General features: G+C 38.1%; 1 long non-coding RNA gene across 1 annotated transcript in view; it reads left to right on the top strand.

Annotated features, from left to right (window-relative positions):
* Positions 1-12,552, top strand: part of LOC127667985 (uncharacterized) — a 174,450-nt gene that overhangs the window by 155,323 nt on the left and 6,575 nt on the right. The window contains exon 2 of the long non-coding RNA XR_007973976.1: positions 11,408-11,472. This is a non-coding gene — a long non-coding RNA (uncharacterized LOC127667985). The remainder of the gene's footprint in view (positions 1-11,407; positions 11,473-12,552) is intronic.

Below are 12,552 nucleotides of genomic sequence, written 5' to 3'. Positions count from 1 at the left end.
CATATGTCCCATAAACCCTCTTCTCTCCACCCATTCTCCAATCACCCCCCTCCCTTTTCTCTGTCCTGGTACTCCCCTACAATGTTGGATCAAGTCTTGCCAGGATCAGGGCCCTCTCCTTCCTTCTTCATGGGAATCATTTGATATGCTAATTGTGTCTCAAATATTCATAGTTTCTGGGCTAATTAATACCCACTTATCAGTGATTGCATTCCATGTGTATTCTTTTGTGATTGGGTTACCTCACTTAGAATAATATTTTCCAGTTCCAACCATTTGCCCAAAAATTTCATGAATTCATTGTTTTTAATTGCTGAGTAGTATTCCATTGTGTAAATATACCACATTTTCTGTATCCATTCCTCCATTGAGGGACATCTGGGTTCTTTCCAGCTTCTGGCTATTATAAATAAGGATGCTATGGACATAGTGGGGCATGTGTCTTTATTGCATGCTGGGGAATCCTCTGGGTATATGCCCAGGAGTGCTATAGCAGGGTCCTCTGGGAGGGTCATGTCCAGTTTTCTGAGGAACCGTCAGACTGATTTCCAGAGTTGTTGTACCATCTTACAATCCCACCAGCAGTGAAGGAGAGTTCCTCTTTCTCCACATCCTCGCCAACACCTGCTGTCTCCTGAGTTTTTAACCTTAGCCATTCTGACTGGTGTGTGGTGAAATCTCAGGGTTGTTTTGATTTGTATTTCCCTAATGACTAATGATGTTGAACATTTCTTAAGGTGCTTCTTGGCCATCCAAATTTCTTCAGGTGAAAATTCTTTGTTTAGCTCTGTAACCCATTTTTAATAGGGTTATTTGGTTCTCTGGGGTCTAACTTCTTGAGTACTTTGTATACATTGGATATTAGCCCTCAGTCAGATGTAGGGTTGGTGAAGATCTTTTCCCACTATGTTGGTTGCCATTTTGTCCTTTTGACGGTGTCCTTTGCCTTACAGAAGCTTTGTAATTTTATGAGGTCCCATTTGTCAATTCTTTTTTTTTTTTTTTTTTTTTTTATTCGATATAATTTATTTACATTTCAAATGATTTCCCCTTTTCTAGCCCCCCCACTCCCCGAAAGTCCCGCAAACCCCCTTCTCTTCCCCTGTCCTCCCACCCACCCCTTCCCACTTCCCCGTTCTGGTTTTGCTGAATACTGTTTCACTGAGTCTTTCCAGAACCAGGGGCCACTCCTCCTTTCTTCTTGTACCTCATTTGATGTGTGGATTATGTTTTGGGTATTCCAGTTTTCTAGGTTAATATCCACTTATTAGTGAGTGCATACCATGATTCACCTTTTGAGTCTGGGTTATCTCACTTAGTATGATATTCTCTAGCTCCATCCATTTGCCTAAGAATTTCATAAATTCATTGTTTCTAATGGCTGAATAGTACTCCATTGTGTAGATATACCACATTTTTTGCATCCACTCTTCTGTTGAGGGATACCTGGGTTCTTTCCAGCATCTGGCAATTACAAATAGGGCTGCTATGAACATAGTAGAACATGTATCCTTATTACATGGTGGGGAGTCTTCTGGGTATATGCCCAGGAGTGGTATAGCAGGATCTTCTGGAAGTAAGGTACCCAGTTTTCGGAGGAACCGCCAGACTGATTTCCAGAGTGGTTGTACCAATTTGCAACCCCACCAGCAGTGGAGGAGTGTTCCTCTTTCTCCACACCCTCTCCAACACCTGCTGTCTCCTGAATTTTTAATCTTAGCCATTCTGACTGGTGTAAGATGAAATCTTAGGGTTGTTTTGATTTGCATTTCCCTAATGACTAATGAAGTTGAGCATTTTTTAAGATGTTTCTCCGCCATCCGAAGTTCTTCAGGTGAGAATTCTTTGTTTAACTCTGTACCCCATTTTTTAATAGGGTTGTTTGGTTTTCTGGAGTCTAACTTCTTGAGTTCTTTATATATATTGGATATTAGCCCTCTATCTGATGTAGGATTGGTGAAGATCTTTTCCCAATTTGTTGGTTGCCGATTTGTCCTCTTGATGGTGTCCTTTGCCTTACAGAAACTTTGTAATTTTATGAGGTCCCATTTGTCAATTCTTGCTCTTAGAGCATACGCTATTGGTGTTCTGTTCAGAAACTTTCTCCCTGTACCGATGTCCTCAAGGGTCTTCCCCAATTTCTTTTCTATTAGCTTCAGAGTGTCTGGCTTTATGTGGAGGTCCTTGATCCATTTGGATTTGAGCTTAGTACAAGGAGACAAGGATGGATCAATTCGCATTCTTCTGCATGCTGACCTCCAGTTGAACCAGCACCATTTGTTGAAGAGGCTATCTTTTTTCCATTGGATGTTTTCAGCCTCTTTGTCGAGGATCAAGTGGCCATAGGTGTGTGGGTTCATTTCTGGATCTTCAATCCTGTTCCATTGATCCTCCTGCCTGTCACTGTACCAATACCATGCAGTTTTTAACACTATTGCTCTGTAGTATTGTTTGAGGTCAGGGATACTGATTCCCCCAGATTTTCTTTTGTTGCTGAGAATAGTTTTAGCTATCCTGGGTTTTTTGTTGTTCCAGATGAATTTGATAATTGCTCTTTCTAACTCTGTGAAGAATTGAGTTGGGATTTTGATGGGTATTGCATTGAATCTGTATAGTGCTTTAGGCAAAATGGCCATTTTAACTATATTGATTCTACCGATCCAGGAGCATGGGAGGTTTTCCCATTTTTTGAGGTCTTCTTCCATTTCCTTCTTCAGAGTCTTGAAGTTCTGGTCATACAGATCTTTCACATGTTTGGTAAGAGTCACCCCAAGATACTTTATACTGTTTGTGGCTATTGTGAAGGGGGTCATTTCCCTAATTTCTTTCTCAGCCTGCTTATCCTTTGAGTATAGGAAGGCCACTGATTTGCTTGAGTTGATTTTATAACCTGCCACTTTGCTGAAGTTGTTTATCAGCTGTAGGAGCTCTCTAGTGGAGTTCTTTGGGTCACTTAGGTAGACGATCATGTCGTCTGCAAATAATGATAGTTTGACTTCTTCCTTTCCAATTTGTATCCCTTTGATCTCCTTATGTTGTCGAATTGCCCGAGCTAGTACCTCAAGTACAATATTGAAAAGATAAGGAGAAAGGGGGCAGCCTTGTCTGGTCCCTGATTTCAGTGGGATTGCTTCAAGTTTCTCTCCATTTAGTTTGATGCTGGCTACCGGTTTGCTGTATATTGCTTTTACTATGTTTAGGTATGGGCCTTGAATTCCTGTTCTCTCCAAGACTTTAAGCATGAAGGGATGCTGAATTTTGTCAAATGCTTTTTCAGCATCCAATGAAATGACCATGTGGTTTTGTTCTTTGAGTTTGTTTATGTAGTGGATTGTATTGATGGATTTCCGTATATTGAACCTTGATCTTAGAGCATAAGCTATTGGTGTTCTGTTCAGGAACTTTCCCCCTGTGCCCATGTTCTCAAGGGTCTTCCCCAGTTTCTTTTCTATTAGTTTCACTGAATCTGGTTTTATGTGGAGGTCCTTGATCTACTTGGAGTTGAGCTTAGTACAAGGAGATAAGAATGGATCAATTCACATTCTTCTGCATGCTGACCTCCAGTTGAACCAGCACCATTTGTTGAAAAGGCTATCTTTTTTCCACTGGATGTTTTCCACTCCTTTGTTGAAGATCAAGTGACTATAGGTGTGTGGGTTCATTTCTGGATCTTCAATCCTATTCCATTGGTCCACTTGCCTGTCACTGTACCAATACCATGCAGTTTTTGAGCACTGTTGCTCTGTAGTATTGCTAGAGGTCTGGTATACTGATTCCCCCAGAAGTTCTTTTACTGTTGAGAATAGTTTTAGCTATCCTGGGTTTTTTGTTATTCCAGATGAATTTGAGAATTGCTCTTTCTAACTCAATAAAGAAATGAGTTTGGATTTTGATGGGGATTGCATTGAATCTGTAGGTTGCTTTTGGCAAGATGGCCATTTTAACTATATTAATCTTGCCAATCCACGAGCAAGGAAGATTTTTCCATTTTCTGAGGTCTTCTTCGATTTCCTTCTTCAGAGACCTGAAGGACTTGTCATACAGATCTTTCATTTGTTTGCTTATAGTCACACCAAGATACTTTACATTGTTTGTGGCTATTGTGAAGGGTGTCATTTCCCTAACTTCTTTCTCAGCCTGCTTATCCTTTGAGTCCAGGAAGGCAACTGATTTGCTTGAGTTGATTTTATAACCAGCCCCTTTGCCGAAGTTGTTTATCAGCTGTATGAGTTCTCTGGTGGAGTTTTTTGGGTCACATAAGTATACTATCATATCATCTTCAAATAGTGATAGTTTGACTTCTTCCTTTCCAATTTGTATCCCTTTAACCTTCTTATGTTGTTTAATTGCTCTATCTAGAACTTCAAGTACTATATTGAAAAGATATGGAGAGAGGGGGCAGCCTTGTCTAGTCCCTGATTTTAGTGGGATTGCTTCAAATTTCGTTCCATTTAGTTTGATGTTGGCTACTTGTTTGCTGTATATTGCTTTAACTATGTTTAGGTATGGGCCTTGAATTCCTGTCCTTTCCAAGACTTTTAGCATGAAAGGATGCTGAATTTTGTTAAATGCTCAGCATCTAATGAGATGACCATGTGGTTTTTTATTTTGAGTTTGTTTATGTAGTGGATAGCATTGTTGGATTTCCGTATATTGAACCATCCCTGTATCCCTGGGATGAAGCCTACTTGATTATGTTGGATGATAGTTTTGATGTGTTCTTGGATTCGGTGGGCAAGTATTTTTGCATTGATATTCATAAGGGAAATTGGCCTGAAGTTCTCTTTCATGTTCATGTGTTTTGTGGGGTAGTCAGCAGCCACCATCTTCGCTCCCAGTTGGACAGGACAAGCGGTCCCAGGTACTGAGATATCCTGAGTTTAAGATACAGACCGCCGAGCTGCAGGCTGTTGCCTGTGCCCAGGACCTGGGCAGATCGGCGGTTTGTCTGTGTGCCAGCCAGGTGTGGGTCCTGTGCCCTGCGGTGTAGTTGGAAGCCACCATCTTCGCTCCCAGTTGGACAGAATATTCAATTTCTTAAACAGTGTTTTTTCATCAGATTCAAAAGAGGGAGTGTGTAGTTTCTTCTTAGCACAGGGAGGAAAGTGGTAAGAACTGGGAGACTACAAAGACGGCATATCAGTGTAGGCTCAGATGGCATCACTGCAGACTAATCTGTGTCTAAATAAACATATCAGACAGCCTATAAAAGCCAAATTTCCTTTTATTTAAGGCAAAAATGTAAATGACCCATCCTTACATTGTTCCATATATTCCGAAATCCTCATTTAGTTCTGAATCTTCACTGGAAATCACAAAAGCCTTAGAGGTAAAAGCTACGTTTGAAGGATGTCATTGAAGTGTTCAATTTTTAGCAATCTCTTCCCTTTTCTGTCCAAGGTTTCTCAATAATCACATAGCTTACTTATCAAGTTTGCTTTTGCTCTTTTTTCTTTTGTTACACAGTAATCAGGAAAAAAAAATCAAGAAGAAGCAAGAAAGAAAACAAAAAGAAGTAATGCAGACCCAAATTATGTACCCTTTTAAACTTTAGGAAAGACTGATCATTAACTGAGAAATCCTTGGGCAGCAGGAATTTAGAAAAACAGAGCTCAATTAAGGATGCTGATTGTTGTGAGTCACTATGTCAATCACAGGGATGTTGTAGGGATGGTTGGTTTTTAACCCCTCTCTCACATGTAACATTCACAAGGAGGGATCTGGGACAAAGGAGGGATCTGATTAGCTGGAAAGGAACCTGGCAATCCAGAGCAGTGTGAGGGGCTGGGGGGATTTAGTTTCTAAACTTTTTAATGGATTTTTGTGAATTGCATGCATGCAATTTTACTTGTTTTTATTCCATGGTAAAATCGCTCTTAATTTCTTATGGAAAGAAAAGAACACTGTGTGTATCTTTTAAATGAATTGCTTCTATAGAAACAACCCAATTCTAAAGAAGAACACTAGCAAAATTGAGTGATAAATCTTAAGATGTTTTTCAACTATTAGAAAAACATATTAGATATATTAGAAAAGTGACTGAGACCTAATTTTAGTTATTTAAAATTATTAATAGTTTAAAATTTTAGATTTTCATAGTGATAAAAACATGTTTACAGAAACATGGTATCTTAATATTTCATCATACATGCTTTAAATCACTTCAAAAGCCACAACTAAAATAAGATCCCCTAATTTCTTTTTGGTACCTTCTCCTCAAGTTAAATTTTCCCCAAACGGACATGAAACAATTTTACAAATTCACTTGAATTCATCTTAATGTTCGAATAGAAAAGATTCCTGGGCAAGAGACTAGAATCTCTTCTGCCTTGCATTTGGGGTCCAGACCTAACAGCCCAGTTGAGCTGGTTCAGTAACATTTGCTAAGGGACAACTTCTAGGAAGACAGGATCACCTTCAGCCATGGAAATGTGACAGGTGTCATAATCACCTCTTTCTTGGAACAGTTCTTTCTTTACCATACCCCTCACTCTAGTGCAGAAATGTGTGTGCTGCAACCACGTAAAGGTCATAAATCTAGCTGGATCCCTGAATTAACTCAGAAAAATATAACTCCACTGTTTCTTCTTTTATTTCCCAAGCATGCTTCCTTTAACACTTGGGTTTTCCTTATTCTTCCTCTAGTGTCCAACCTCACCATGTATCTGATCTCCATGGAAGCTTCAAGGATGTGGCCTTCCCCTTCCCTCTTCCCTGTCCTTCTGGGCCACAGCTGAGATTTTATAGCCTTCCTGTCCTGATGTTTTGTTTGTTTGTTTGTGTGGTTGTTATTGTTGTTGTTTTACTCTAACAAAATTGTCCTTCTGCTTCCATTTGAGTATCTTCTTAAATTTCTTTATTATTATCACAAAGCAGGGACCCTGATTTTCTTTTATGACTATTTATGTATTAATAAACTGTATGTAATATTATTTTGTGTGCCATGTTGTACAAGTATTATCAAATGTTTTATGTTGTGCTGGTACTATTCATTCTCTTTAACATTATTACTTGCTTTACTTATGATAAATGGGGATATCATCCGTACACTTTAATTTCTCTGTTGCATTTTGACATATACATATAATAACTTGCTAAAACACTTTGAGAATCATTTGAATGATGCCTAAGATTTCAGCATTAGAGTGCTCCATGCTGTCTGCATTCTTATGTGCATAAGCCTGAGTTTTTTTCAGAAAATTCATATGCAGATGTAGAATTTCTAATTGGACATTATTTATATTTCTAATGTTACTACATATTGCCAAATCCTTCTCAGAAAATTTATACCAGTCCCAGATCCTTATATGAATGTATGAAATCTTCCTCTGTGTCATGTCTGTAATTGTGTTTGTGGCAACGTTATTTTGTTATTGAGCATACTTGATTTTAAACAAGCAGACAAAGTAAAACTGATATTCTATTTTATTTAATTTCTACTCTTACAATAATAAACATCTTTTGTTCTGTTATTACACTCCTCATGTTGTCCGCATGTATTTTGAAGGATATTTTTAATTTTTCTTTCTATTGATCTGAGTTTCAAATTTCCTTTCTCATTCTGTGCTTTTCTTAATCTTTATGATTGTTGGTGGAAGGGAATATTTAATGTTGTTATGTTTAATAGCTTTTTGCTCAGTTTTGTTTTTTTTTTGTTCTACTTTTTACTTGTAATTACCTTCTGGAAGTAATAAAATATAATCATTTATTCTTCGAATGGTTATAAATATCTACTATATAGCATTTATATAGAAGAAATTTTATGTTCTACATGACAATTTTTATTCTTTACCACAATGATTATTGATTCATAATACCAATCACCAATGAGTCATGGGCACTTGTGCATGACTTTAAGTTGACATCGGCATTAACGTTTATTAGCCATGCTGAAGTGTATTGTATCTTAGTCAGTAATCGGTTGCATTAGATACTGCAAAGTTTTCTCGAAAGTGGGAGGGCAAATTAGCATTCTCACTAGCAATGTAAAATACTTTAATGCACTCCAAAATCTTCATCAATTTGGCATTGCCTGTATTTTAAATTATAGCCTTGTTGCAGTATGTCCACATCTTGTTATTATTTTAGGTTCTTTTGCTTTGATGACAAGTAATGCTGCATATGTCTACATACATATATTGGTAATTTTAATATCCTCTCCTATTCTGGGATTTTCTTGGACTTGTCAGAGGTAGAAATGAGAAAAGGATGCTGTTTATAAAGTTTAAAGCTTAGGCCTTTTGCTGGGGCAGTACTCCAGCTATTGTTTAAATTTAATCCAATTATTCTGTCCTATTTCTTCATGCTCTAGGTATTGACTGTCAGTTCTTTATTACAACCAATCAGTAATGCGGCAACCATCTCCTTCTCCTTTCTATATACTATACCCACATGTACACTTGTTTACATACATACACATATATTTTTCAAAGAACACATTTAATTCATAAAAAAATTTAAAGCCAACTAACTTACATGTGTCAATACAGAGAAATTGCAATTGTCTTGTTCTATGTTCCTGATTCAATGCTTGATATATATATATATATATATATATATATATATATATATATATATATATAGTAAGTCTGTTGAATGCATGGGACTAAAGGGTAGGAACATAGGTATTGGCGATCAATAACAATATTGGAGATATTCAGAGAGCTCAGATGCTGTAACACATATGTACTTGAGATTCCAGATGCTTCATGACTTCATTTGTTAATTGACTCATTCAAGGATGATTTGTGATCAAATCAGCAGCACTCCTCGCTCACTACTGATACTGATATTCACTAAATAGAGGACAAAGAAGTACCTATTGCTTAGAGCTGACACAGAGATAAGCTATGTGCATTAGTGAAGGGTTGAAGGGAGAATGGAAATAACGAAAAAAGTGAGAGAGAAGGAGATGGAAGGGCACGGAGTGCGGACGAGAGAACAGATACATATGCATTTCCTTCCTGTGTATACAATCCCCCAAGGCCAACAGTTCCTAACATGTAAAATAAAAATTTGTAGATAAATTTTATATCAAACCCCATCTTTTCTATCTGTTACAAGTAACAAGGAAAATCTGTAATTTATAATCATAAGAGGTAAAAATTATCTTCAAAACATCTTTTTTGTTTTTACTTCTAATAAGAGGTAATTAAGTTCTCAGAATGATGCTTCACTACTTGCATTATTCTGGATAAAGATGAATCATAGAATAAACAAAACAGAGCATGCAGGATAATAGGGTTGGATGTTCGGTTTAATAAGCACCAGGGAATGAATCCCAGGGCATGAGTGTCAGCCCCTTGAAAGCCCCTTGCCAATGTTTCTTCTATGGCTCGAAGCTTGCACCTAACACATCAGCACATGCAAACCCATTTATTTCTCATTAGCATCAATCTCTCATGCTGCTCCTCCTTCCCATTTCTCGCTCCACTTGTTTCCTCCTTTCTCTAGCACCCACTCTATTTTAAGCTATATAAAATGTAATAGATTTATTTTATAAATGTGTGTGAATGTTTTTTTTTTAATTTTTAATTTTTTTTTGACTTTTTGGATTTGGTTTTTCGAGACAGTGTTTCTCTGTGTAGCCCTGGCTGTCCTGAAACACACTATGTAGACCAGGTTGGCCTTGAACTCAGAAATCCGCCTGCCTCTGCTTCCCAGAGTGCTGGGATTACAAGCATGTGCCACCACCACCTGGCTGAATGTTTGCAAGTGTATAGGTGCACTGTATGTATGCCCAGCAAACCAGGAGGTCAGAAGAAGAAATAAAGTCACCTGGCAGTGGTATTAAACCCCAAAAGGCACACACCTTTAATCCCAGCACTTGCGAGGCAGAGGCAGGAGGATTTCTGAGTTCAAGGCCAGCCTGATCTACAGAGTGAGTTCCAGGACAGACAGTGTTATACAGAGAAACCCTGTCTAGAAAAAACAAAAAACCGAAACCAAAACAAACAAACAAAAACCCCGTAAGCTGCAACATGAGTTCTGGGAAATAAACCTAGGACCTCTGAAAACCCAGCAAGGGCTCTTAACCATCAGGCTGTCTCTTGGACTCCTACACATACTTTTAGATCTAAGAGCAACAGTAAGAAATAAGAAAAATTTCCAACCAAGTACTAAACAGGCCAGACCCCACTTAGCTTCCAAGAGTAGAGAAGAGCAAATACATTTGGAGGATTTGGGTAGGACCTTACAGGAATCCTAAATAACTACCCAATACTAGTGAAGTCATGGATCCTAGAGGTAATCCTACAACCACCGTTTTACTAAGCCAGTATATGCCCTAACAAAGTTTAAATATTTGTCCTTATACCCAGAGATAAATGTAGTTATCACCCCTCATCAAGCCAATCTTTCTTTGCAGCAGATGGAAACAGGAACAAAACATCACAACCAATCAAAATTCAGGGTTGTGGAGCTCAGCCCAATGGCTGCATCTATAATATATTCTAGTACCTAAGGTTCAGGGATCACTGTGGAATAGAAGATGTGGAAAAATTGTCAGGAGGAATAGGGGTTTTCCTGTAAGATTGTGTCTTCTGGGAATGACAGAAGCTGTATACATGAAGTCTCACCAACATGAAATCTCACCAACACAACTCTCCAAAAAAGAGGATAACAGTGAACAAGGACAATAGCAAGGAACATGCTTATGTGTAGAGTCAGGGTAGGGTATGGCGTATGTGTAGCCTAGTAGGCAAAAATCTATAGTCAACTAAGGAATGCTGGGGGTGAGAGAACTAGTACTAGTCAACTGGCTACTGAATGATGATCAGCTCTGAATATATACCTGCAAATAACATAATAGAGACTTAACAGGTTGTATTTCTATATTTCTCGAATACACACACACACACACACACACACACACACACACACACACACATTATTTCCGGAAAAAAATATATATAGTATTTCTTTTTCAATATGTTTATAGTCTAGCAAAGGAGACAAAAATATACAATTTTCTGTGCATCTTGTTAACTGGTATGTACAAAGAGGACAAACCAATGCAAAGGAACCAAGAAGGCACTGCACAGGGGATGTTCTTTGAAGGTTGTCTTAATAATATGGGGAAGCAGTCAACCCTATATTATGCAGCACTTATAGATTGATTTTATGGATTGATTTTCTAGTTATAGAATACCTTAAAAGGCATTCCAAAGATATGGAACAACGTGTTCAAATTCAAAATCACCAAAGAGAAATTGTAAATACAAAATCAGACAACTAATAACAGAAGAAAAAAATGAAAATGATTTTCAATGTGATAGGAAAAGTAATTTGTCCTTTTAAAAAAGAAAAGCTATTACTTATAGCACTTATACAGTCACACAATTTTGCACTTTTAAGTTGGTCTGCTTATTAATTGTGCATTCTATTTTTTTTTCTCTTTGTCTTATAGGGAAATATTTGCCAGGTTGTCCTGAAGTCTTCATGATTGCTCTTCAAATGCTGCAGCACAATACTGTGAGTTCTCAATCATTTACCCATTGTTTTTGTGTTTTCAGTGTCATAATTAATTTACTTTTAATGGGCTTGTATGAATAGCTTTCTACTTCTGGGCCGGGGGTGGGGGGAGCAGAAAAGGTGAAGTGACACATGGACTAAATTTGCACAGGTGCCCGAGAATGCAATCCTGATTTTCATAGTCTCCAAGGATTACTTGCTTCTATGAAGAGCTTCATCTAAGATTTTTATACATCTTGAATATTCTTCACAACGCAAATTAGATGTAAGACGTCTCCAACTGGGAACAATACTGTCCACCATAGTAACTACTGAAATAATATTGCATATGGAATTGAGCGGCTCATTCCAAGTGACAACTGGCAGACCAGTTGTCATGCCAATGTGGCCATGGAAACTACATCCCCAGCTGCTGATAGAGGGAGAATTCATTTTTTTTCAGAGATAAGCACCCACGTAGGTTGTTCAATGCTAAGTGCTCAGTTCTGAACATGTGTACATATGAGCAATGAAGGTTGCATATACATGCTGTGCATATGTATATAACACTGGTAATTAAAGAAAAGTGCTCATGAATTTAGGAAGGAGTTGGGAGGATTTGGAAGGAGTTAGAAAGGGGAAGTGAGGTACGGCAATGATGTAGATTGTGTAAAAAGCTCTAACGTAGCAGAAAGGAAAGGTGTTGAAAGAACAGCTCTATTAGATGCCCACACCCTGGCCACCACAGTGGATGCCTTCCTAAGCTTAGTCTTCTGAAGACTTTCATAATGTTAGCTAAAGTTATCAGTGTGGTGAGAAGTCCAAGAAAGAATAGAAAGTTAGAACAAGGATGGTAACCTTGAAGCGAAGATGAGGTGGTGGAGAATCAGACACTGATTATGTGTCTGATTATGAATATGAGGGGTTCAACACAAGCTGTGTGCAATGAGCTAGTGCTGAGATTGGGTCAAATCAGGTTCAGTAGAAAAGTGGACACACACTGAAAGGAAGCACTGACTCAGCTTGGGTAGAGAGAGAGAGGATAGGGTTGAAAAGAGAGTATCTAGGTGGAATTTTAGGTTTCTACTACAGAGTGCTTTC

Source organism: Apodemus sylvaticus, chromosome 17 (assembly GCF_947179515.1).
Source record: "Apodemus sylvaticus chromosome 17, mApoSyl1.1, whole genome shotgun sequence".
Taxonomy (NCBI): domain Eukaryota; kingdom Metazoa; phylum Chordata; class Mammalia; order Rodentia; family Muridae; genus Apodemus; species Apodemus sylvaticus.
Note: the sequence above shows the minus strand (reverse complement) of the source record. Positions and strands in the feature narration are given on the sequence as shown.